General features: G+C 43.5%; 1 protein-coding gene across 4 annotated transcripts in view; it reads left to right on the top strand.

Moving 5' to 3' along the window:
• The first annotated feature begins 5324 nt into the window (after window positions 1–5324).
• slc36a1 (solute carrier family 36 member 1) overlaps window positions 5325–24535 on the top strand; it is a 116868-nt gene continuing 97657 nt past the window's right edge. For all 4 annotated transcript variants that reach the window (XM_060928022.1, XM_060928023.1, XM_060928024.1 and 1 more), the window contains exon 1: window positions 5325–5478. The gene's annotated coding sequence lies outside the window, so the exon portion shown is untranslated. The remainder of the gene's footprint in view (window positions 5479–24535) is intronic.

Genomic DNA, 24535 nt, shown 5'->3' with positions numbered 1-24535 from the left:
CTGGTAGGGCCATTGTGATGAGAGGCTCACGCCTCTGTTTGGGCTTGTGCTCTATGCAGAACTTGCACTGCATCATGGTTGTTTTGATGTCGCCACCAATGCCAGGCCACCAGACGGATATTCTGGCTCTCTCACGGCACTTTATCAGTCCTTGGTGACCTGCATGGATTCTTTTCAGAATGTCTGCTCTCAGCTGTTTTGGAATCACGATTCTGTCATCATACAGAACTAGTCCCTTCACTTCAGAGAGACGATGCCTGGCAGAATAGAATGCAGAGAAGGAGGGAAAGTTGTGAGTCTTATGCCAGCCGTTTCGCACACTGGAAATGACCGCCTGAAGGTCTGGATCCATCTGTGTTGCTCCTCTTATCTCCTCCAATTTCTCTGATGACATGGGCTTGTTTGTCACCACTGCGTCGACGTATGCCTTGACGTGTCGCTCTGTCTCTGACCCTTTCTCATGAGTCAGGGGGCTCCTGGACAGCGCGTCCGCCACGATCAGCTGTTTTCCTGGAACATGGACATTGAACCGCATAAGGCGCATTAATAGTCTCTGGCACCGCACCAGCGCTTTGTCCAGGTCACACGCATTAATCAATGGGACTAGCGGCTTGTGGTCTGTCTGGAGACAAAAACTGTCTAGCCCCTGTACATAGCGTACAAATCGTTCACACGACCACACCACTGCCAAGCACTCCTTTTCTATTTGGGAGTAACGTTTCTCTGACTCTGTAAGTGTGCATGAGCAGAAAGCAACTGGTCTCAACTCACCGCTGTGCTCCTGAAGTAGTGTGGCGCCCAGGCCATAGCTGCTGGCATCCGCGCTGACGACAGTGCGATGGCTGGAGTCGAAGTAGGCCAGTGCTGGGGCTGATGAGAGCATGTCTTTGGCTTTCTGCAGCGCCCTCTCTTGGTGGTCACCCCATGCCCACACACTGTCCTTCTTGAGCAGGTCAGTGACTGGGTGTAGCACGGTTAAGAGGCCTGGCAGGAACCTCCCCAGGTAGTTGATCATGCCCAGGACTTGGCGCAGCTCTCCCACATTGTTTGGGCTGGGCATCTCAGTGATTGCGCTCACCTTACTTTTGTCTGGTTTCATGCCCTCCACGCTGATTATGTGTCCGAAGTAGTCGATCTCTGACTTGTTGAAACGACACTTTGCTTTGTTCAATTTCAGTCCGGACCGCTTGATGGTCTGGAAGACTGCATTCAGCCGCCTGTTGTGCTCCTCCTCGTCCGCACCATAGACGAGTATGTCGTCCATCACGACCACGATTCCGTCATGGTCCCTGAGCAGGTCAGTCATCAGTCTCTGGAAGATTTCAGGGGCTGAAGAGATCCCGAATGGGAGCCGCCTGTAACAGAACCTGCCCATGGGTGTGATGAAGGTGGTCAGTTTTTGGCTCTCGGGGTCCAGGGGAATTTGCCAGAAGCCACTGGAGGCATCTAATGTGGAGAATACCTTGGTTCCAGCTAACTTGGGAGCGATGTCCTCCAGTGTCGGCAGTACATATCTTTCCCGCTTGACGGCCTTGTTAAGACACTTGAGATCGACGCACACTCTGACCTGATCCTTGTTCTTCTTCTCTGCTGGCACCATGGGTGCACACCAGTCAGTGGGCACCGTGACATGCTCGATGATGCCTAGCGCTAACATGCACTCCAGCTCCGCTTCGACCTTGGGCAGGAGGGGAAACGGTACTCGGCGGGGTGTTGTGGTGGCATAGGGCTCAGCATCAGGTTTCAGTTCAATTTTAACTGGATCGCACTGTAAGAGCCCTATTTCCCCAAATATGTCGCCGTCCGCCACAGTGCTGACTGCATTGAGTCTTTTCACTAGGCCCATTCTTTTGGCCACTCCTCCCCCCAGTAGGTTCTGTGTGAGCTGTCCTTTAGTTACTGTTATCCAGAAGGCATACTTTTGGCCCTTGTGCAGGCTAGTGGCCAGGAATCTGCCTATGCACTCCACTTCCCCTCCTGGGCTTGTGGCACTGACTGCAGTCTTGGCTAATTAGGGCTTGTGTGGGAGTTTGTTGTATGTTTTCTCAGTCATTACAGTAATGTCTGCCCCCGTGTCAATTTTAAAGTCAACTAGACTATTGTTAATGGGAAGTGTGACACACCAATCATCATTGAAATCTGGCTGCTCAACTACTGTATGGGCCTGATTAGTCACTGCTCCAATGAAGAAAGCTTGATCATCATCATCATCCATTTCGTGTGTCACTGCCATTAACCGTTTAGTCATTTTGGTTTTGCACAAAAGTTCAAAGTGTCCAAGCTTACCGCATTGTCGGCATTTCTTGTCATGTGCAGGGCAACGCTCACTTTTCTCATGTGTTCTGCCGCACCGTGAGCATCCATTTTGTTTACTGGACTCATCTCGTTTCAGACCGTTTTGTCCATCTCGCTGCCGCCTGCCCTTGCCGCGCTTCCAGCCTGGCTGTTCTCTTTGCCCCACAGCATTCACTGAGCACTCTCCTCGCTCCGCGCTCTGCTTCTTGATCTGTTCACTCTGTTGAGCTAGCTGGATAGCTTTCTCCAGCGTGAGATCCGCCTCTAGCTGCAACTTTTGCGAGACCTCGTTATCCAGGATGCCAATGACGAGTCGGTCTCTTATCTGTTCATCCTTTGTTATGCCGAATTCACAATATTGGGCTAACTCATAAAGGCTCCTCACGAAAGATTCTACAGTTTCTCCCACCTTCTGTACACGCGTGTGGAAGCATGCTCGGTCATGAATTATGTTGCGCTTAGGTACGAAGTGCTCATCAAACTTTTGCTATAACTATCTCGTAGTCAAGTTCTGGGTTGTCACTTCCGTCGTTCTCAGTATACACAAACGATTCATAAATCGGCTCTGCTTCTTTCCCCATCGAATACAGAAGAGAGTTAACTTGTACCTCACCGCTCTCTTTGTTGAGCTTGGAAGCCGCTCGAAACCTGTCGAATCGGCGCCTCCACACTGGCCATTCCGCTGGCTGGGTAAAGTTAAACTGTTCTGGCGGTCCAAACTTGGCCATCTTCGTTCCTTTGGCATTCAGTCCGTGACTTCTGACACCATGTCACGATATACACATGGAGCTGTGTTCTCAGTCATGGGTTTTTATTAAAACTAAACAGGTTGCATTACAGAGCCAGCTCACCCGTGCCTTCAGGTAGCATGACTTGTTCAACTCACATAACCGGAACTACATCACTTCCTAATACATTCAGGGGCACGCATTATTGGGGACGTTCGTGCATCTCATTACAACACCAATCATATTTTTCATATGAACAACATCCAGGACATTGAGAACTACAATCCTGACATCTTTTTCAACATCCTCACTTGTGAGGAAATCGATGAATTGTTTTGATAAATTTGGGTACTTTTTGTTTGTGAATGTGTCTATATAATAAAAAGAAAATCACAAGAAGATATGCTTGAAGCTTGGAGATATGAAGTTTATCTTCTCATGTTGAAAAACTTGCATTTTTCAGACAAAACACATCGCAGATCTGAGTAACATATTTAAATAATATTGGCTGGCTTTTTTCATGATATATCAGATATATTCCATTCAGCTAGCATGATATTGAACGAGTCGAAGACGAGTTCAGTCTCATGCTAGCTGAATGAAATATATCTATCACAAAAAAGACATTATTATTGTTATTTAGGGTGGCACAGTGGTAGTGGTTAGCGCTGTCGCCTCACAGCAAGAAGGTCCAGGTTCGAGCCCCATGGCCGGTGAGGGCCTTTCTGTGCGGAGTTTGCATGTTCTCCCTGTGTCCGCGTGGGTTTCCTCTGAGTGCTCCAGTTTCCCCCACAGTCCAAAGACATGCAGGTTAGGTTAACTGGTGACTCTAAATTGACCGTAGGTGTGAATGTGAGTGTGAATGGTTGTCTGTGTCTATGTGTCAGCCCTGTGATGACCTAGCAACTTGTCCAGAGTGTACCCCGCCTTTCGCCCGTAGTCAGCTGGGATAGACTCCAGCTTGCCTGCGACCCTGTAGGACAGGATAAAGTGGCTAGAGATAATGAGATGAACTTGCCTTTCTCTTTCAAAATTCTCTAAAAATCTTCCATATTTAAGAAAGCAAAGATGGCAGCCATGTTTGTTTACAAATTGTCACAGTCACTCATTAGCGTGGAAGTTTTATATGTAATACGTATCTTATGGCATTTTCAATTCACTCTGTGCATGCGCAGCAGAAAACTCTCATTGAATATTCACGTCAGCTCCGACATGTGACGTCATGTTGTCTTGACAACCATACAGTAGCGTAAATCATATTCAACGCGCATTCTCCATTGGGTAGAGTGACATAATACACGTAGGATAAGCGATATACTAACAATATTGCATGCTATTAAATCAAATGAATGGAACCCGCTAGAAGGGAATAGAACACATGTTTTTATTCCATCGAAGAAGCATCCTGTATGTATAATTCCTAATATTTCATGCTGATGACATCACTGCCAGTGTTTTCCTGCTAACTAGACATGCATTATCAAAATGGCGAACCGGTTCAAAATTAAAATTCTTTTGATCACCTTGCAGATTTTTTTTGTAGATGTGTCCATATAATATAAATAATGTTACACAGTGGCATGAACATATGAAGTTTATCTTCTTGTGCTGAAAAATACATTCACCACTCAAAGATAAACTTCATATCTTCTTGCCACCTTGTAATATTATTTATTTACTCGTTTGTTTAATATTGACTTAAATGGCATTCCATACCCATTGCAGCCTCCACCCCTGGTGAAAATCTTTCAAGGATCTTCAAGGATCCATAAAGTTATTTGTGAGGGTCTTTGAGGATCCTGTTGAGGACCTCAACAAAGATCTTAAAGGATTGTTAAAATTCTTGGCAAGATCTTTAAGGATCTATAAAGATCTTTTAAGTTCTTGCCAAGATCTTCAAGGATCTTCAATGTTCTTGCCAAGATCTTCAAGAATCTACAAGGAACTTCAAAGTTCTTTTCAAGATCTTTTAAAAATCTTTTCAAGATTTTTATTTTTATTTTCACCAGGGACGGCATGCTGATTATTTGCAGATCATCCTTTTAACCACCAGATGTCAGTATTGCGCACTGTCCTGAAAAGGCTTCGACAAATGAGTTCTTTTAACGAAAAAGGTTCGAAGCTCTAACCTCGAAGCTTCATCAATACTTTTCTAATCAATTTATCTTCATCACACATCGGGTTTTAATAAAAAAAATATGTTAGATCGCAGACAGATTGCGGTCGCTGAACGCTGACACAGTGACAGGTTTTACACAGACGCTCCCTGGAGGCTGTACCGGCTGACTGAACGGGTCACGTGACCAGCTCTAAACACGCTACCAGGAAATGAGGTATATCAGGGAACAGTGAAATGGTTAGAATTCAGAGTTTTCATAACACAGTACCTGATTATTAGAACATTGTTAGTAATGATTTAAGGTCGTATATGACTGCAGCTCTTCTCGACCTTGTGGTAAGTCTGATTAAGCCTGATGTTATCAGTCAGATCCAGCTGTGTATGATGTGTTTACTGATTGTTTATTCAAAGGACAGATGTTATAATGATCACACCGGTTATATATACACTCAAATCCAGATGATATTTCATATGTAAGCTCTGTATGATAGAGGATTTAAAGTTCATATGAACCTGAGCTCTATTCAGCTCAATGATTTGAATGTTTGAGTGTGAAATGTGTTCCTGTCCTATTGATTAGTGGTAAAGAACGCACCGGTTGCCTTATTCTTTGAATGAGTAACAGTAGTTTCTTTAAAGAACATTAATTTGCTAGTCTATGGACTACTGTAATATACCATCTCAGCAAACAAATCACTCAATCAGCAGGTAGAGTGATCAGCAGTTTCTTCCTCTGGTTTGTGAGACTAGTTCTTTTGGTATGCATGCCAAAAAAAAAAAAAAAAAAAACACAACAACCTCCTCATGTTTTATGCAATGCTTAAAAATGACAAGTTAAGCAAGAACAACGCTAAAGCTTTGTCATTTTCCGTTTCATTTTCACAGTTTAATCATTTAGGCACACCTTTTACACCCTGACAAAGCAAAACATGATTGTCAGATACAGTACTGTGCAGCGTTCAAGATAACGTGTGTGTGTGTAGCAAAAAATGCTACACAATAGTAATTGTGTAGCAATTCCAAAATTGTCGCACTTTTTCAATATACAGTGGGGCAAAAAAATATTTAGTCAGTCACCAATTGTGCAAGTTCTCCCACTTAAAGATGAGAGAGGCCTGTAATTTTCATCATAGGTATACCTCAACTATGAGAGACAAAATAAGAAAAAAAAAAGAAATCCAGAAAAAAACACTGTCTGATTTTTTAAAGAATTTATTTGCAAATTATGGTGGAAAATAAGTATTTGGTCAATAACAAAAGTTCATCTCAATACTTTGTTATATACCCTTTGTTGGCAATGACAGAGGTCAAACGTTTTCTGTAAGTCTTCACAAGGTTTTCACACACTGTTGCTGGTATTTTGGCCCATTCCTCCATGCAGATCTCCTCTAGAGCAGTGATGTTTTGGGGCTGTCGCTGGGCAACACGGACTTTCAACTCCCTCCAAAGATTTTCTATGGGGTTGAGATCTGGAGACTGGCTAGGCCACTCCAGGACCTTGAAATGCTTCTTACGAAGCCACTCCTTCATTGCCCGGGCGGTGTGTTTGGGATCATTGTCATGCTGAAAGACCCAGCCACATTTCATCTTCAATGCCCTTGCTGATGGAAGGAGGTTTTCACTCAAAATCTCACAATACATGGCCCCATTCATTCTTTCCTTTACGCGGATCAGTCGTCCTGGTCCCTTTGCAGAAAAACGGCCCCAAAGCATGATGTTTCCACCCCCATACTTCACAGTAGGTATGGTGTTCTTTGGATGCAACTCAGCATTCTTTCTCCTCCAAACACGACAAGTTGAGTTTTGACCAAAAAAGTTCTATTTTGGTTTCATCAGACCATATGACATTCTCCCAATCCTCTTCTGGATCATCCAAATGCTCTCTAGCAAACTTCAGACAGGCCTGGACATGTACTGGCTTAAGCAGGGGGACACGTCTGGCACTACAGGATTTGAGTCCCTGGCGGCGTAGTGTGTTACTGATGGTAGCCTTTGTTACTTTGGTCCTAACTCTCTGCAGGTCATTCACTAGGTCCCACCGTGTGGTTCTGGGATTTTTGCTCACTATTCTTGTGATCATTTTGACCCCACAGGCACGGGGTGAGATCTTGCATGGAGCCCCAGATCGAGGGAGATCATCAGTGGTCTTGTATGTCTTCCATTTTCTAATAATTGCTCCCACAGTTGATTTCTTCACACCAAGCTGCTTACCTATTGCAGATTCAGTCTTCCCAGCCTGGTGCAGGTCTACAATTTTGTTTCTGGTGTCCTTTGACAGCTCTTTGGTCTTGGCCATAGTGGAGTTTGGAGTGTGACTGTTTGAGGTTGTGGACAGGTGTCTTTAATACTGATAACGAGTTAAAACAGGTGCTATTAATACATTAACAAGTGGAGTACAGAGGAGCCTCTTAAGGAAGTTGTTACAGGTCTATGAGAGCCAGAAATCTTGCTTGTTTGTAGGTGACCAAATACTTATTTTACCGAGGAATTTACCAATTAATTCATTAAAAATCCTACAATGTGATTTCCTGGATTCTTTCCCCCCAGTCTGTCTCTCATAGAAGTGTACCTATGATGAAAATTACAGGCGCCTCTCATCTTTTTAAGTGGGAGAACTTGCACAATTGGTGACTGATTAAATACTTTTTTGCCCCACTGTATATTAAGTAATAAATGTGTGAGTGACAGAAAATAAAGAAAACAGTGTTTTATTGCAGCGAGCCTTTATATCATTGTGCTGATATGCAAACGTAATGGTACAAATACTACAGCAAGCTTTAAGACCCATTTTTAGTCATTACACATTACTCATATCCAGCTAGGAATGTCATCTGTTTGAACCCTCATTTTAAAGCTGATTAGATTAGATTAGATTAGATTAGATTAGGTTAGATAGAACTTTATTGATCCCTTTGGGAGGGTTCCTTCAGGGAAATTAAAATTCCAGTAGCATCATTACAGGATAAACAGAGAATAGAAATAGAGAAAAACTTCTAGATAAATTAAATTAGGTATTTGCATATACAAACACAGTGCTCAGTATAAATGAGTACACCCCCTTTGAAAAGTAACATTTTAAACAATATCTCAATGAACACAAACAATTTCCATAATGTTGACAAGACAAAGTTTAATATAACATCTGTTTAACTTATAACTTGAAAGTAAGGTTAATGACATAACTTAGATTACACTTTTTTTTTTTTCAGTTTTACTCAAATTAGGGTGGTGCAAAAATGAGTACACCCCACAACAAAAACTACTACATCTAGTACTTTGTATGGCCTCCATGATTTTTAATGACCGCACCAAGTCTTCTAGGCATGGAATGAACAAGTTGGCGACATTTTGCAACATCAGTCTTTTTCCATTCTTCAACAATGACCTCTTTTAGTGACTGGATGCTGGATGGAGAGTGATGCTCAACTTGTCTCTTCAGAATTCCCCAAAGAAAATAATTTATTTCCACCACAAAGGTGAAGGCTACAAGAAGGTCAGCAAAGCTTTACTTATCAGTCAGAATACTGTAGCAAAAGTGGTACAAAAATTTAAGAAAGCTGGAACTGCAACCATCTCACAGAGATGTCCAGGTCGTCCACAGAAGTTAACACCTCGACAGGAGTGCCTTCTGATGAGAAGGGTTGAAGAAAATCGGCAGGCAAGTTCACTGCAGTTATCTAAAGAAGTAGAAAGCTAAACTGGGGTGACTATTTCCCGTGACACAATACGGCATACACTGCAGAGGAATGGCATGCATGGATGCCGTCCATGAAAGAAGACTCTCCTAAAACCCAGGCACAAAAAAGCCAGCCTAGAGTTTGCCAGGGCCCATGCTGACAAAGATGAAGACTACTGGGACTCTATACTCTGGAGTGATGAGACCAAGATAAATGTTTTTGAAACTGATGGCTTCAAAACTGGATGGCGTCGCAAAGCTGAGGAATACAAAGAAAAATGCATGGTGCCTACAGTGAAACATGGTGGTGGCAGTGTCTTTATGTGGGGCTGCATGAGTGCTGTTGGTGTCGGGGAGCTGCATTTCATTGAAGGAATCATAAATTCACAGATGTATTGCTCTATACTGAAAGAGAAGATGCTACCATCACTCCGTGCCCTTGGCCATCGTGCACTTTTCCAACATGACTAAACACACATCTAAGGCCACTGTTGGATTTCTGAAGAAGAGCAGGGTGAAAGTGATTCAGTGGCCAAGTATGTCTCCTGATCTGAACCCAATCGAACACCTATGGGGAATTCTGAAGAGACAAGTTGAGCATCACTCTCCATCCAGCATTCAGTCACTAAAAGAGGTCATTGTTGAAGAATGGAAAAAGATTGATGTTGCAAAATGTCTCCAACTTGTTCATTCCATGCCTAGAAGACTTGGTGCTGTCATTAAAAATCATGGAGGCCATACAAAGTACTAGATGTAGTAGTTTTTGTTGTGGGGTGTACTCATTTTTGCACCACCCTAATTTGAGTAAAACTGAAGAAAAAAATGTGTAATCTAAGTTATATTATTAACCTTACTTTCAAGTTATAAGTTAAACAAATGTTATATTAAACTTTGTCTTGTCAACATTTTGGAAATTGTTTGTGTTCATTGAAATATTGTTTAAAATGTTACTTTTCAAAGGGGGTGTACTCATTTACGCTGAGTACTATATAAAAAATAATAAGATATGGGGAAGAGGGGAAAAAAAGGGCCAACGTAAGAGGTATTGCACATTATATTGCACATTATCCAGTATTGTTTATTGTCAGGCTAGGCTACTGCTCCTTCCCGTCCTCTGTCCTCCTGGTACCCCTCTTCCCCCCCCAGAGAGGAGTTGTACAGTCTGATGGCATGAGGGACAAAGGTGTTTTTAAATCTGTTCATCCTGCACTTGGGAAGGAGCATTCTGTCACTGAACAGGCTCCTCTGGTTGCTGATGACAGTGTGCAGAGGGTGACTGGCATCATCCATGATGTTCAATAGTTTGTCCATAGACCTCTTCTCTGCCACCGTCACCAGAGAGTCCAGCTTCATGCCGACCACAGAGCTGGCCCGCCTGATCAGTTTGTCCAGCCTGGATGTGTCCTTCTTGGATGTGCTGCCCCCCCCAGCACACCACGGTGTAAAACAGGACACTGGCGACCACGGACTGATAGAACATCCACAGGAGTTTCCTGCAGATGTTAAAGGACCACAGCCTCCTCAGGAAGTATAGCCTGCTCTGTCCCTTCCTGTACAGGTGGTTGGTGTTGCAAGTCCAGTCCAGCTTGCTGTCCAGCCACAGCCTGAGGTACTTATAGGAATCCACAGCCTCCACTTCGACTCCCTCGATCAGAACTGGTTGTGACCTTGTTCTGGACCTCCGAAAGTCAATGACCAGCTCCTTGGTCTTCGAGATGTTGACCTGCAGATGGTTCCTGTTTCACCAAATGGCAAAGTCCCTCACCAGGCTCCTATACTCCTCCTCTCTGTCATCCCTGATACACCCCACGATGGCTGTGTCATCAGCGAACTTCTGAATGTGACGCAGCTCCGAGTTGTAGCAGAAGTCCACGGTGTATAGGGTGAAGAGAAGAGGGGCCAGCACCGTGCCCTGGGGTGCTCCGGTGCTGCCAATCACAGTATCAGACGTGATGTCCTTTAGCCTCATGTACTGTGGCCTGTCGGTGAGGTAGCTGGAAATCCAGGTGACCAGGCAGGGGTCCACTCGCATCCTGTTCAGTTTGTCCTGAAGCATAAGGGGCTGGATGGTGTTGAAGGCACTCAGGAAGTCCAAGAAGAGGATCCTCACTGTGCCATTTCCCTTATCCAGATGCGAGTGGGCTTGGTGTAGCAGGTAGAGGATGGCGTCTTCCACACCAACACCTGCCCGGTATGCAAACTGCAGACAGTCCTGGGCATGTTGCACCTGGGGTCTGAGGAGGCTGAGGAAGAGCCGCTCCAACGTCTTCATCAGATGTGAAGTGAGTGCCACCGGTCGGAAGTCATTCAGCTCACTGGGCCGGTTCTTCTTGGGAACTGGAACGATGCATGATGTCTTCCAGAGGGTGGGCACTCTCCCCAGCTGCAGGCTGAGGTTGAAAATGCGTTGGAGTGGTTCACCCAGTTCAGCAGCGCAGGTCTTCGGTAGTCGGGGACACACCTTGGCTGGGCCTGCTGCTTTCCTGGGGTGAAGCTTCCTCAGTTGACCTCTGACCTGGTCTGCAGTAATGCGTGGGGGAGGAGGGGGCTGCTGCAGTGACTGGGGGGAGGTGTGTTGAGGGAAGGAGGGGTGTGATCAAGAGTTCTGAGTAATGTTAAGAAAGGTTTTGGTGTACTTCTAAATTTCATGAGTGATGCTATTTATGCTTAAAGGAGAACTGAAGGTAAATTTTCTTCTTGTCATCAAAATTATATTTACTCATTTTATTAAATATAGGAATGGATTTTGATAGCTATTTTGCCACTGCTATAGCAAGTTATGAGTGTTTGAAATATACCATGTAATATATCAGTCCATATGTCAAAGCGATGGCTGTAAACGAGATTCGTTGAGACCTGTGCGAGACATCGTAGGACGGAAGTAAAATGTACAGCGGAAATCAAAGTGACCAACATCTGCCAACGTTATCAAAAGATACGTGTGCCCTCTTTCGAATGCTAATGTAATCAAGCCAGAAGTTTTGTTTGTTTTGATAGCAGTCAGGAAAGTTTGAAAAAAGTAGGCAGTAATCGTCATTTAAACTCGTTTTTGTGCAATATTTCGTTTGGAAAACAGTTTTCAAAATGGCGGTGCTAACACTTCATGTTTCGGAGTCTCGCACAAGTCTTGTGAAGATTGCGCAGATAAGCGATGCCTGCCGTGGACCAAACGAACTAAATTCAACATTGCTAAAACTCGAATAGGCTGATAAGTATAATATTTAATTACAATTAGTTGCCAATACGAGTCATGATATAAGGTTACTAAAACCGAAAACGTAATTGAATAACACGTTAATTAAGAAATAAAGCAAGTTTAAAAATTACTTCAGTTCCCCTTTAAAAGTTACAATGTCCCAATGAAGTTAAAGGTGCAGTCAGACACCGTAATAGCTTATTTGATACAAAATATTTGGTTTTAATTTGTGCAAATAAACTTTTTGGACATTCCCGTTTCAAATACTGGATTCCATGTTTTCCGTCTGTTTACCACAATCGTGGAAAACCATTTATTATTATTATTATTATTATTATTATTATTATTGTTGTTGTTGTGCAATTCCACGAAATGGTCAACCCAAGGGGTGAAAAATTCATTTTGTATATATGGTGGTAAATTTGATTGGGTTATTATTAGTAATGATTGGTTCATTCACTGCAGTCAATATTTTTGTGCTGAACTCATGTCACATGACTGGTGGCCATTTTGAAATTGGCAGATCCAAGCACATACTTTAAATCCAAAACTAAGGTGGTGTTTACATTAGACCATATCAGCGGATTATCAGATTAACGTTTTTAAAAAGATTCGCGTGCACACAGCAACGCCAATACACGATTCACGTGCACACAGCAACGCCAATACACGGATACGCTCGGCTCCGCAGGCATCCTGTGCTCCAAATCACTCCGCCCTGAACAGCGAGTGCCCTCTGGAGGGTGCACACTCCGGCCCTGTGCAGCTCACAGAGCGCGCGAGTGAAGCGCACGAGCAGTGATTCGGGACAAATAACAGGAAGTGAAGTCCGCGCCGTTTTTCAGCAGTCGCGTCACATGACCAACGTGGCATGACCAACGCCAGCGAATCAGGAAGGTGGATGTCACAGTGACGTTGTCCAATGACGACGTCAGCTAGAGCTCAGCACAGCGTATCCTCGTTCCTCAATGTTTACACAGCACCGGATCAGATACGTAATGGATTGAATACGTGGGCCCTGGCGGATTCAAGTTGTTCCGCCTGTGGAGTCGTTTCCCGGCGTTTTAATGTGAACGGACAGTGCATCCGTGACGAAAACGATACGGATACGGTCTAATGTAAACACCACCTAACAGACACAAAGAAGCAGTCAAACTGGTGTCAAAAGTCCTCACCAGGTAAGTTAAACTGTGTTTTATATCAAATGGACCTTATTCTTTACATTTCCATTTAAAAAATTGATTCCATTGAGTAATTATCACAGATTTGGGGCCTTTTAGATCTAACAAGTAGCTTTGTTCACTGATATTATGACTAAGAGAGAGAAAATTACCACATTTCATCTCTCTCTAAATCATATGTAAATTTGGAAAGTGTTGCGTCAGTTACCAAAAATGTTGTGACAGTTACTGTACATTCCATTATCTCAACTCCCCTCATCTCATGATCTCAACTCCCCTCATCTCATGATCTCTAGCCGCTTTATCCTGTTCTACAGGGTCGCAGGCAAGCTGGAGCCTATCCCAGCTGACTACGGGCGAAAGGCGGGGTACACTGTCAATTCTAAACATTTTTCATAGTTTATTTCTTTCATTGTATACATGTTAAAAGCAAAGTTGGGGAAAATGTTAATAAAATTGCAACAAGTTTCACAGAAATTGGCGTTTGTACTTGTGTGTTCACAGTTGTTGAATTCTCCAAGTTGTGTCAGTTACCAATGTTATCTGCATGCCACTAAATAAATTATTCATATCTGGGAAAAACTCTGTGTTGTCCAAGATAACCTTTGGGCCTTAAGTCATCATACATTTGTTTGAGTTTGCTCTTTCTATAATAGCCACACAGTTTACTTTTAAACCCTCTGAATCTTGCATCAGTTACCCGTGGAATTGCCCTATTAATTAATTTATTTATTTATCCATCCATCCATCCATCCCCTGCTGGACCATCAGCAACTGACTAACTCAGTTACCCTGGGAATGTTAGGAAATAAGGAAAGCTTACATGGGGAAAAAAGTGCCGTCACGGCACGAATTAGACCCAGAGGGTCTAATTTGTGCCGTCACGGCACTTTTTTCCCCACTAGTTCCATATCATGCGAATTCCCTTTACTGTCTATCTGCGCATCTCAGAATGACACAGGACAATGGGCGAACTAGATTTTTTTTTTTTTTTTTCCCCAGCCACGGTACGCCGGAAATCCGGTGCGGCGCCGGAACGCTATCACCCCTGAGCTTATCATTTTCTTAGAGAAGTTGGCCAACTTTTTGCATTGCAACATTTTCTGTGTGATCATACACTGGGGAAATTGATTAGCAATTTTTAAAAATTAGGTCACATTTTGCGATGCGATACCGGCTATCTTGAATGCTGGTACTGTGTAAAAGTCTCAGGCACATGCAATGAAATGCTGTAGAGCAAAGATGCCTTCAAAAATAAGGAAATGAACTGTTTCTATGTTAAAAAAAAATACCATAAAGATCAGTAAGCAGTAATGCATGAAAAAAAAAAAAGTCAAGGTTTGGTGTGATGACCCTTTTGCTTAAAAAAAAAATAGTCAAGTTCAAGTTTTATTGGTCACATGTAATTACAGTGAAATTCTTATGTACCTTAGGTCGTTACGAGTGTAAAAGTATATAGATAAATTAAAAACTATAGAAGTAAAGGGGAAGGGGGGAAGGAAAAAAAAATACACATATATAATATATATTAATGAGTGGAAGCATGACAGAGATGTGATGATTGTGCGGTTACGAGTCCTTAAAGTCCAAAGTGCAGTAGTGCATAGTAGTGTACCTTGTTATCATTGTGAACAGTTCAACAGTCTGATGGCCTGAGGGAAGAAGCTCTTCCTCATTCTCTCAGTGTTGGCTTTCAGCTGTCGGTAGCGTCTCCCTGAAGGCAGCAGGGAGAACAGTCTATTATTTAGGTGGCTGGGGTCGCTGGTGGTCTTCCTGGCTCTGTCCCTGCAGTGGTTGGAATAAATGTCCTGTAGGTTAGGGAGGGTGGTCCTGATGATTTCTCTCAGCGGAGCGAACCACCCTCCTGAGAGCCAGCTGATCTCTCCTGGTGGTGCTTCCCATCCAGTTAGTGATGCTCCCACTCAGGACATTCTCAATAGTCCAGGAGTAAAAGTTCCTTAGTACCTTGAGTGGGAGTTTGAAGTCCTTCAGTCTCCTTAAGAAGTGGAGGCGCTGGCGGCCTTTCTTAACCAGGCTGTTGGTATGACAGGACCAAGAGAGGTCTTGTGAGATGTGGACACCCAGGTATTTGAAATTGTCCACTCTCTCTACCTGGGGCCCGTTGATGCAGATGGGTTGGAGGTCCCTCTGCTGCTTCCTACTGAAGCCCACTATCAGCTCCTTCATTTTGCTGGTGTTGAGTGTGAGGTTGTTCTCACTCCAGTCCGCGAGATGCTTAATCTTGGTCTGGTAGGCAGACTCATCATTATTGGAGATGAGGCCCACTACAACTGTATCATCAGCAAACTTAATGATGGTGTTGGAGTCTGAAGTGGCCATACAGTCATGAGTGTACAGGGAGTACAGCAGAGGGCTCAGAACGCATCCTTGGGGGGGAACCAATGTTGAGGGTGAGGGGAGATGAAGTGTGGTGGCCTACACGTACCACCTGTGGTCTGCCTGTAAGGAAGCTGTGGATCCATTGGCACAATGAGGGATGCAGGCTGAGATCACACAGTTTTTGGACCAGCCTGGAGGGGATTATGGTGTTAAACGCTGAGCTGTAGTTAACGAACAGCAGTCTAGCATAGACCCCTTTGCAGTAAACGTCATTCATACGAAACCGGAAATTGCATGCGCAGCTTGAACCCAAAAAAGACTCAGAAATGCCTAGTTGTTGTGTTTTCGGGTGTCAGAATCGTAGCAGTGATGGGGTTAAAATGTTCAGAATTCTAGCAGGATCTCACCCATTCCAAAAAAATCGCCGACGTCTATGGCTACAAGCCATCAAACGTGTAGACTGGGATGAAAGCACTATCAAAAATGCAGCGCCCACTTCATCACAGGTAAGATCAGGCTATTTATTAAATCTTTTTTTATTCTTTCTAGTCTTCGTTTATTGATGTAGCAAAATACTTTGGTAACATTTGTCTGATTAGCTGGGTCATAGTTACACAATGTAATGAATATTGTTAGCATGTTAGCTTAGCATGCAATTTTGTTTGTAGGAGAGGTCTCGCTTGATTCAAGCAGTCCAGATTTTGTGCCATCATTATTTGTGTATGCTGAAAATCACAATTTTAAAGCAAGGATGGAAAGGTAAAATTGTGTGCCCTCACTCTAAATGCCAACTTACATTGACTGCTCTAACCTAGCTCCCGCCCCGTTCAGTTTCATTTCTGGTCTCTGCCTCTCACTTTTTACGCAGCTCTGATTTCTCTTAGCTGCACTCTTTACACTATCATTCCTTTCATGCCATTACCTCCTGCAAATTGCTGTTTAGTGTTGGTATTTGCTGTTGTAGCTAAAGCCACATTGCCATCACATCACTGGCATAATTTGATTAAAACAATTTCAGTGTAAAACACATTCTGTACATGCCCGCACATAACATAATCATATGCGTCTAAAGACTTGTAGGCACGAAGTTTTTCGTGGGTGTACACTGAAGTCTTGTCAATAAGGTACGAGTATATATCTGGCCATTGTATACCAGGGAACTTACTAACATCATCCGTCCACTCTTTAATTAAATGCGGATCCGGTAGGCGATGTCCACTTGTTAGAGTTAACTTATTTATGTAGCATTCTCGATCTTGTAATGACAATTGTTTTGCATAATCTGACAGCTCATAATGCCGGTCTATGGGCAGTGCCATTGTTTCTGGGTCCAGGCTGTGCGCACATCCTGGCAACGGTCGGTTTGTTTACAAACATGCGAAGGGGTCTATAGGATCCCCTCTTGGTGTCCAGATGAGCCAAGGTGGTGTGAAGTAGGTGAGAAATGGCGTCATCTGTGGATCTGCTGGGACGATAGGCAAACTGTAGCGGATCCAGGGTAGTAGGCAGGGAGGAGGTGATGAGGGGTTTGACTAGCCTTTTGAAACACTTCATCACCACAGATGTTAGGGCTATGGGGCGATAGTCATTCAAGCAGCTGGGCTGGGGTTTCTTAGGCACAGGAACTATAACAAACTGTTTAAAGCAGGTGGGGACAATGCACTGAGAAAGGGAGAGGTTGAATATTACTGTGAAGACACTTGCAAGCTGGATAGCACATGCCTGAAGGACACGACCTGAGATCCCATCCGGACCTGCTGCCCTCCTGGGATTCACTCTCCTGAGTGCCATCCTCATGTTGTGCTCCATCACAGTGAGGACTGACTCCTCTCTGCCGGTGATTGTCGGTTCGTTTGCAGGTTGTCTCGAAGCAGGCATAAAAGTTGTTCAGTTCATCGGCGAGAGATTTGTCGGCGTACGTCAGAGGAGCGCGAGCTGATTTTATAGTCCGTGATGATCTGTAGTCCTTGCCATAGCCCTCTGGGATCCTGCTGGTATAAATGATCCTCCAGCTTCCTCCCATACCGCCGTTTAGCCTCCTTCACTGCTTTGTGAACGTTGTAAGAAGCAGCCTTATATTCCTCCAAGTTTCCGGTTAACAGCCCAGTGTTATAGGCAGCGGTGCGTACTCTCAGAGCGTCGCGAACGGTGTTATCCACCCACGGCTTCTGGTTGGGAAATGTCTTGACTATGCTTTTGGGAGCACAGTCCTCCGCTAGCTTCCCAAAGAATCCCACCACCGCTTACGTAAACACGTTGATGTCATCACCTGAGCTGTGCCGGAACAAATCCCGATCAGTGATGTTGAGTGCGTCTTGTAAGATCGCCACTGATTGGTCAGACCATCACGTCACCTCCCTACATGCCGGGGCTTCCTCTTTCAGTTTTTTTTTTAATGTACTTAGGCATGAGGAAAATAGCGGAGTGATCTGACTTACCGAAGGGGGAGGAAGAGATGTAGCTTTGTAGCCCTCTTTGAACAGCGAGTAGCGGTGGTCTAGAGTCTTGCTTCCTCTGGTAGGACAAATGATATGTTGCCGGAAGTCCGGTCTTATCATCCTTAAGTTGGCTCAATTGAAATCGCCAGCTGTTATGAGAGCTGCGTCCCTGTGTTTAATCTCATAGCTAGAGAGGGCTTCGTGGAGTTCAGATAGGGCAGTGTCCGTGTCCGCTTTAGGTGGAATATAAACGTCGCTAAAGATGACTGACGAGAACTCTCGAGGGAGATAGAATGGCCGGCATTTGAGAGTTAGGAGCTCCAAGTTGGGTGAGCAGGAAGGGGTTAAAGGTGTTTATGTTCCTGGGATCACACCATCTGTTGTTGACCATTAAGCACACTCCCCCTCCTCTCAACTTGCCCGACTCCTCGGTGCGGTCCATGCGGTAGACTGATAGAAACTCTGTCGGTTGCACAGCATGGTCCGGGACCGAGGGGGACAGCCATGACTCAGTGAGACAAATAAGGTTACAGTCTCGTATATTCCGCTGGTATTTGAGTCTAGCCTAGAGGTCGTCGAGCTTGTTTTCCAGGGACTGGACGTTGGCTAGCAGAATGCTAAACAGAGGTGGACTATGTGCCCTTCTCCTCAGCCGGTTCCTAGTTCCCACTCCTTTGCCTCTGGGTCTTTTCCTCGGCCTGAACTTGGCGTGCCCTCCATTGTTGTAGGACCCCCGCAGTATCTCGTCCGGCAGTGTGGAGCTGAATTCCCTTAAAAATAAAGAAACTTTGCACTTCTCTCCAATGTCTATCAGAGTCTGTCTGGAGTACGTAGTTGGACAGAATGCAGACTGTGCAAAAAAGCTGAAAATAACAATAATTAAAGCTAAATACGCAAAAACGACTGGAGCAGGTACGATGGCTGCCTGCCTCACGAGCGCCATCATCACTGTCTCAGGTACAGTTGGTGTAGTTTTTTAAGGAACAGTGGTGGGTTTCCTGAAAGCCTCTTAAGGCTGAGAGCACCTTTAATTACCTCTTCAGATTCATTGTTAAGCTAATGTGGTTTTCTCAAACAACTTCATAGCCAAAATAGTAATTTAGTTTGCTCTTAACTTACAATGGACCTGGATCACTCATTCACAACAAAGGTGGTGTTTACATTAGACCATATCAGCGGATCATCAGATTAACGTTTTTAAAACGATTAGTGTGCACACAGCAACGCCAATACACGGATACGCTCGGCTCCACAGGCATCCTGCGCTCCAAATCACTCCGCCCTGAACAGCGAGTGCACTCTGGAGGGTGCGCACTCCGGCCCTGCGCATCTCACAGAGCACGCGAGTGGAGCGCACGAGCAGTGATTTGGGACTGAGCCGCTGTGTGTGTGTGATCTCAGTGCATGTCGGGCATGCGCGTCACTTACCACTTGCAAGTGGAAGGATGGCAAGCCTAAAGACAATCATAACTACACAATGGGCAGTATTTGCATCAGTATTTGCAGTATTTTCATACTTTTATACTCTTTAATGAAAGGTGATACAAGGCGGAAGTCCGCGCCGTTTTTCAGCAGTCGCGTCACATGACCAATGCCAGCGAATCAGGAAGGTGGATGTCACAGTGACGTTGTCCAATGACGACACCAGCTAGAGCTCAGCACAGCGTATCCGTGTATTCTCAATGTTTACACAGCACCGGACCAGACACGATCTGGATTGAATACGTGGACCCTGGCGGATTCCCGTTTCCAGGCGTTTTAATGTAAACGGACAGTGCATCCGCGTAGAAAATGAGACAGATACGGTCTAATGTAAACTTGGCCAAAGAGCGTCTCCACAGCTGAATACACAGACTGTGCATGCGCCTCTGAAGGACTCTCACAATCAACGGGCAGAGACTGGTATTGAATCTGCTGCTGGTGTTAATTTATTTTTCTTGTGCATGACAAGTACATTGAGTTAATTATGAAATAAATATATGCAAAATGTTGTGAATATATTCCAATATGTTATGGAATTAGGTATGGATATCATAATGTCATATTGCTATCACCACATTTTAATCAAATTTAACTCCATTAGGCGAGTGATTCTCATTTAGTGTCATAAATGAGACAAATTTCTCCACTGTTAACATTGTGTGTGTGTGTGTGTGTGTGTGTGTGTGTGATGTTCTGTCCGCATTCACTGGATATGAGCAATCGCACACTTTGGCTACTCTACTACTAGGATATCAGCTTATATATCGTGAGTAGACAAAAGCAAAATGGCAGACCATGTTGCTGAACCAACTGAGGATGAAATAAAAACTCCATTTGAAAACAAAACCCCCAAAATTATCAAGTATTTAAAGGAAACAGAAATAGCTAAGAGAATATCGTGGAGGTTTTTTTTTTTTTTCCCCCCCCTCAGTATCTCCTGTTCTACACTTGAACCCAGTCAGGGGCGGTAATGCACCTTTCAGTTGGTTTGCCAACCGCCAAAAAACCCTAAAGAGCCCCCCTCCGAAAAAAAAGGAATGAAAGTATTTGATGGTAAGAATGTACCTTTTATTTTACAATTATTATTATTATTATTATTATAGCATTTTCTCACAAATTGCTACTGTCATTTCGCCGGTTTGTTTACATTCTAAGTGGAAATGATTTTGTTGGGCATTTTGTATAAAGTTTTTTTATTTATCGAATTTGCAAAAAATAAAAATGCTGTTTCTCAAAATCCAGTGAATGTGGATAGAATAAAAGTTATTCCACTCAATCTCGTCATACACAGCTTATAGCTAACTCATGTACAACTCGATTTCATGGAATAAGTCGTTTTATATATACATTATATAAATAAATTATAAACTGGGTCTTTCAAAAAATGTGACATTATTTGAGATGTAAATATCCCAGAAACTACATGGTCTAGGCAAATGAAACTGAACAGGCTTAATGTTGAGCAAAATAAGATCTTCAAAATCAGAATCAAGATGAATCTTCAGATTCAAAATCTGAATGAGAAATTCAAAGGTACAGTGGTGCTTGAAATTTTGTGAACCCTTTAGAATTTTCCATATTGCTGCATAAATATGACCTAAAACATAAGATTTTCATGCAAATCCTAAAAGTAGATAAAGAGAACCTAGTTAAACAAATGAGACAAAAATATTATACTTGGTCATTTATTTACTGAGGAAAATGAGCCAATATTACACATCTGTGAGTGGCAAAAGTATGTGAACCTCTAGGATTAGCAGTTAATTTGAAGGTGAAATTAGAGTCATGTGTTTTCAATCAATGGGATGACAATCAGGTGTGAGTGGGCACCCTGTTTTATTTAAAGAACAGGGATCTATCAAAGTCTGATCTTCACAACACATGTTTGTGGAAGTGTATCATGGCACGAACAAAGGAGATTTCTGAGGACCTCAGAAAAAGCATTGTTGATGCTCATCATTATTTTTTTGTGACATCATAATAATTTGACAAGATATTTATATCTACATTAACTTTTATACTAATTTTGTGCAAGAGAATGCACATTCACCTGTTCATACGTCATGTTCAGGAACAAACTAACATTTAATGGTGCTAAAATGCCTGGGGAGAATGTCCTTAGGATTGTCTGCTTTGCTTATACAGACTTCTCATGCAATGGGGAAAAAATGCACTGCTATGTGTTCCATATGTAGAAGAACTATCAAGGAGATGACGGGGACAACCTCGAACTTCAATCGTCATTTGGCAAGACTCGAGGTTTAGGCCCTGTCCACACGGCAACGGATTCAGGTGACTCCGATATAATTGTTTATCGTTTAGGCCTGGCGTCCACACGGCACCGGCGTTTTGGGTGCCCCAAAATGCAATCTTTTGAGAACGGGTTCCAGAGTGGAAAGATCTGGCAACGTTGCCGTTGCGAAGTCGTCTGGATGAGTAGAATGGATTTGTTTATGATGACGTCACAACCACATGACTGTGAGTGCTTCACGCCAGCCCCAGGAACTGTCTCACCCCCTTTTTGGTTTTGGGCCTCGGGCAGGCCGCAATTACTGTCTTATTAATTTGGGGACGCCCCTGCTCATTGCCCAAGTGGAAGCCCAGATACCATATTTCCACCCGCCTGATTGCACACTTCTTTGGGTTGGCCATGAGACCCGCTCACCTCAACGACCCAAGGACGGCCCTCAGGTGCTGCAGATGCCGCGGCCAGTCATTACTATAGATTTATTATGTCGTCCAAGTATGCAGCCGCGTAGGTGGCGTGGGGGCGGAGGACCCTGTCCATGAGCCGCTGTAACGTAGCGGGCGCCCCAAACAGCCCAAAAGGAAGTGTGACGAATTGGTTTAAGCCAAATGGTGTGGAAAAGGCCATTTTTTTCTTGGGATAATGGAGTCAAGGGGATCTGCCAATAACCCTTTGTCAAATCCAGTGTCGAATAAAAGCGAGCCGTGCCTAGTCGATCCAGCAACTCGTCAATGTGAGGCATTGGGTACACCAGCGCTCGAAACTAACGGTGTCCCGACGTCCCAGGGACCATAAAAAATGTCATCGGGACACAAAATTATCATATCTGGGACAATCCCGGGACAATGGAAAAAAATAGATCTAGAAAAAAAGTTCTACATTAATATTATTTACAAAGCCGTAACACATACGTAGACATTCACCTGTAGGTATCATGCCGCCATCTTGTGTCAGAACTACAATTCCCAGTCCACTTCCGTGTGACCTACGTCACGCGTGGGCGGGATCATCTACGTCATCATACAAGGAAACATAAAACAATGGGACAACGCTTCCATCTCTGCTCTCTCACGTCTGGCTTCCGATGGATCTGGATGTATAAAGAGGCGCGCTCTCCACCCCAAAAAGACGTCTTCTTTCTTGCAAGATCCATCACTCAGCGCGATTTTCCTTCTTACCCTTGGCAAAGGTAAACTCTAGAGTCGCGCGATCTTTAAACTCAACCTGAGTTACAACCGGTTTACTTGCATTAGAAGTGACGTCACGACTGCAGCCCAGGCAGTTAAAAGTTAAGAAGCGATTGAATCCTTTTTAACTCAAAGCGCTGTGCATCTTATTCTGATCAGAGACTTTTCCTCACGAACGCTGAGGTTCGGACCAAGAACCCTCTGCTTTCCACGGGAACCACCCAAGTGCTCCGTTCGACCCGAAAGTTTCTCCGCCTCCATCACGAGCGGCTCACGTGCTCCCACGGCGAGGCCCGAGACTACACCGGCGAATAGTTCTTCATATCTTGCTAAAGGCAGGATTAAGTAAGATTTTGGCATTTGGGCATAATTAGGATAGTCTTAGGAATTTGCTTTTATTTGAAATAGTGTGAATTTAAACCCAGGTTTATTGTTACACTGTTGAACACGCAGCGTGTTGATTTATTTTGGTTCTATGTTCTCTCAATTGTTTAATAGATAGGCTGCGCATGCTTCTCTCTTTTATTCTTTACTACTAACATATAGTTCTCATTATTATACATCTTGATGTCATTAAGATTTCAGTGGATTCAGTATGGTTATGAGCTAGTGGGTTAGCTACAGCTTCGCTTTTGTCTGCTTAGCAACACAAAGCTAATCAAGGCCTACCATGTGCTCAGCAAGCCATCAGGCCTAACAAACACACTTTAGCTAGGCTATAGGGCCTTTCACAAACACATACTAGCAACACAAGGCTAATCTAGGCCTCCACCACGTGTAGTTAGCTACACGAGGCTAAACACAGAGCTAATCCTTTGTTCTGTTTAGATAACATTCTTTTGTTTAGCTACCAACAAGCTAGGCCTCCACCACGTGTAGTTAGCTACACGAGGCTAAACACATGGTCAAGTCCTTCACACTCCCTCTCTCTCTCTCTCTCACACACACACACACACTTCACTGCTTGTATATATTGATTTATCTTTTTATCTTTGTATAATAAATTCATTTATTAAACAAACTGTGTTTATTTGTGTGAACAACATCTGAAGTCCCCAATTTTCTCAAAGAATTCAAAAAGGGTGCAAATGTTATATAATATGGTAAGTGATCTTAATAATTTGGAAATGTACCATAATTTAGCTGTTTGGTAATTTATTATTAAGCACCAGGATTAATGGTATGATTCACTAAATGATTCCCTAAATGATTCATTGAACAATTCCCTAAATGATTCACTAAATGATTCATTGAACGATTCACTGAACGATTCACTTCAAATGAGAGTGATTCTATGGTATGATTCAATTCAAACGAGTCAAATTAAATGATTCAATGGGATTGATTCATTTTAATTATTGACCTTCAAAATTTAATGAGACTGATTTAACGAGATTGATCACTTAATATCAATAATTAACTGATTGCACCCACAGTTAAATTGGTGCCCCGTGTGAGGAGATTGGTTTGTTGACTTCTGGATTATTGTTCAACAACAAATAAACTATCAGTTTAATTCAGCAACTGCTAAGGTATATCCCCAGGTGTGTTAAAACGGATAACAGTAGTGTGATAACCATATCACCAATACTCATAACCTATTCAACTTAGGATAAGAGAGCATTTCCAAATAAACCTTCATAAT

The sequence above is a fragment of the Neoarius graeffei genome, chromosome 8, assembly GCF_027579695.1.
Source record: "Neoarius graeffei isolate fNeoGra1 chromosome 8, fNeoGra1.pri, whole genome shotgun sequence".
NCBI lineage: Eukaryota > Metazoa > Chordata > Actinopteri > Siluriformes > Ariidae > Neoarius > Neoarius graeffei.
The sequence above is the reverse complement of the archived record's forward strand: the minus strand, read 5'-3'. Positions and strand labels throughout refer to the sequence as shown.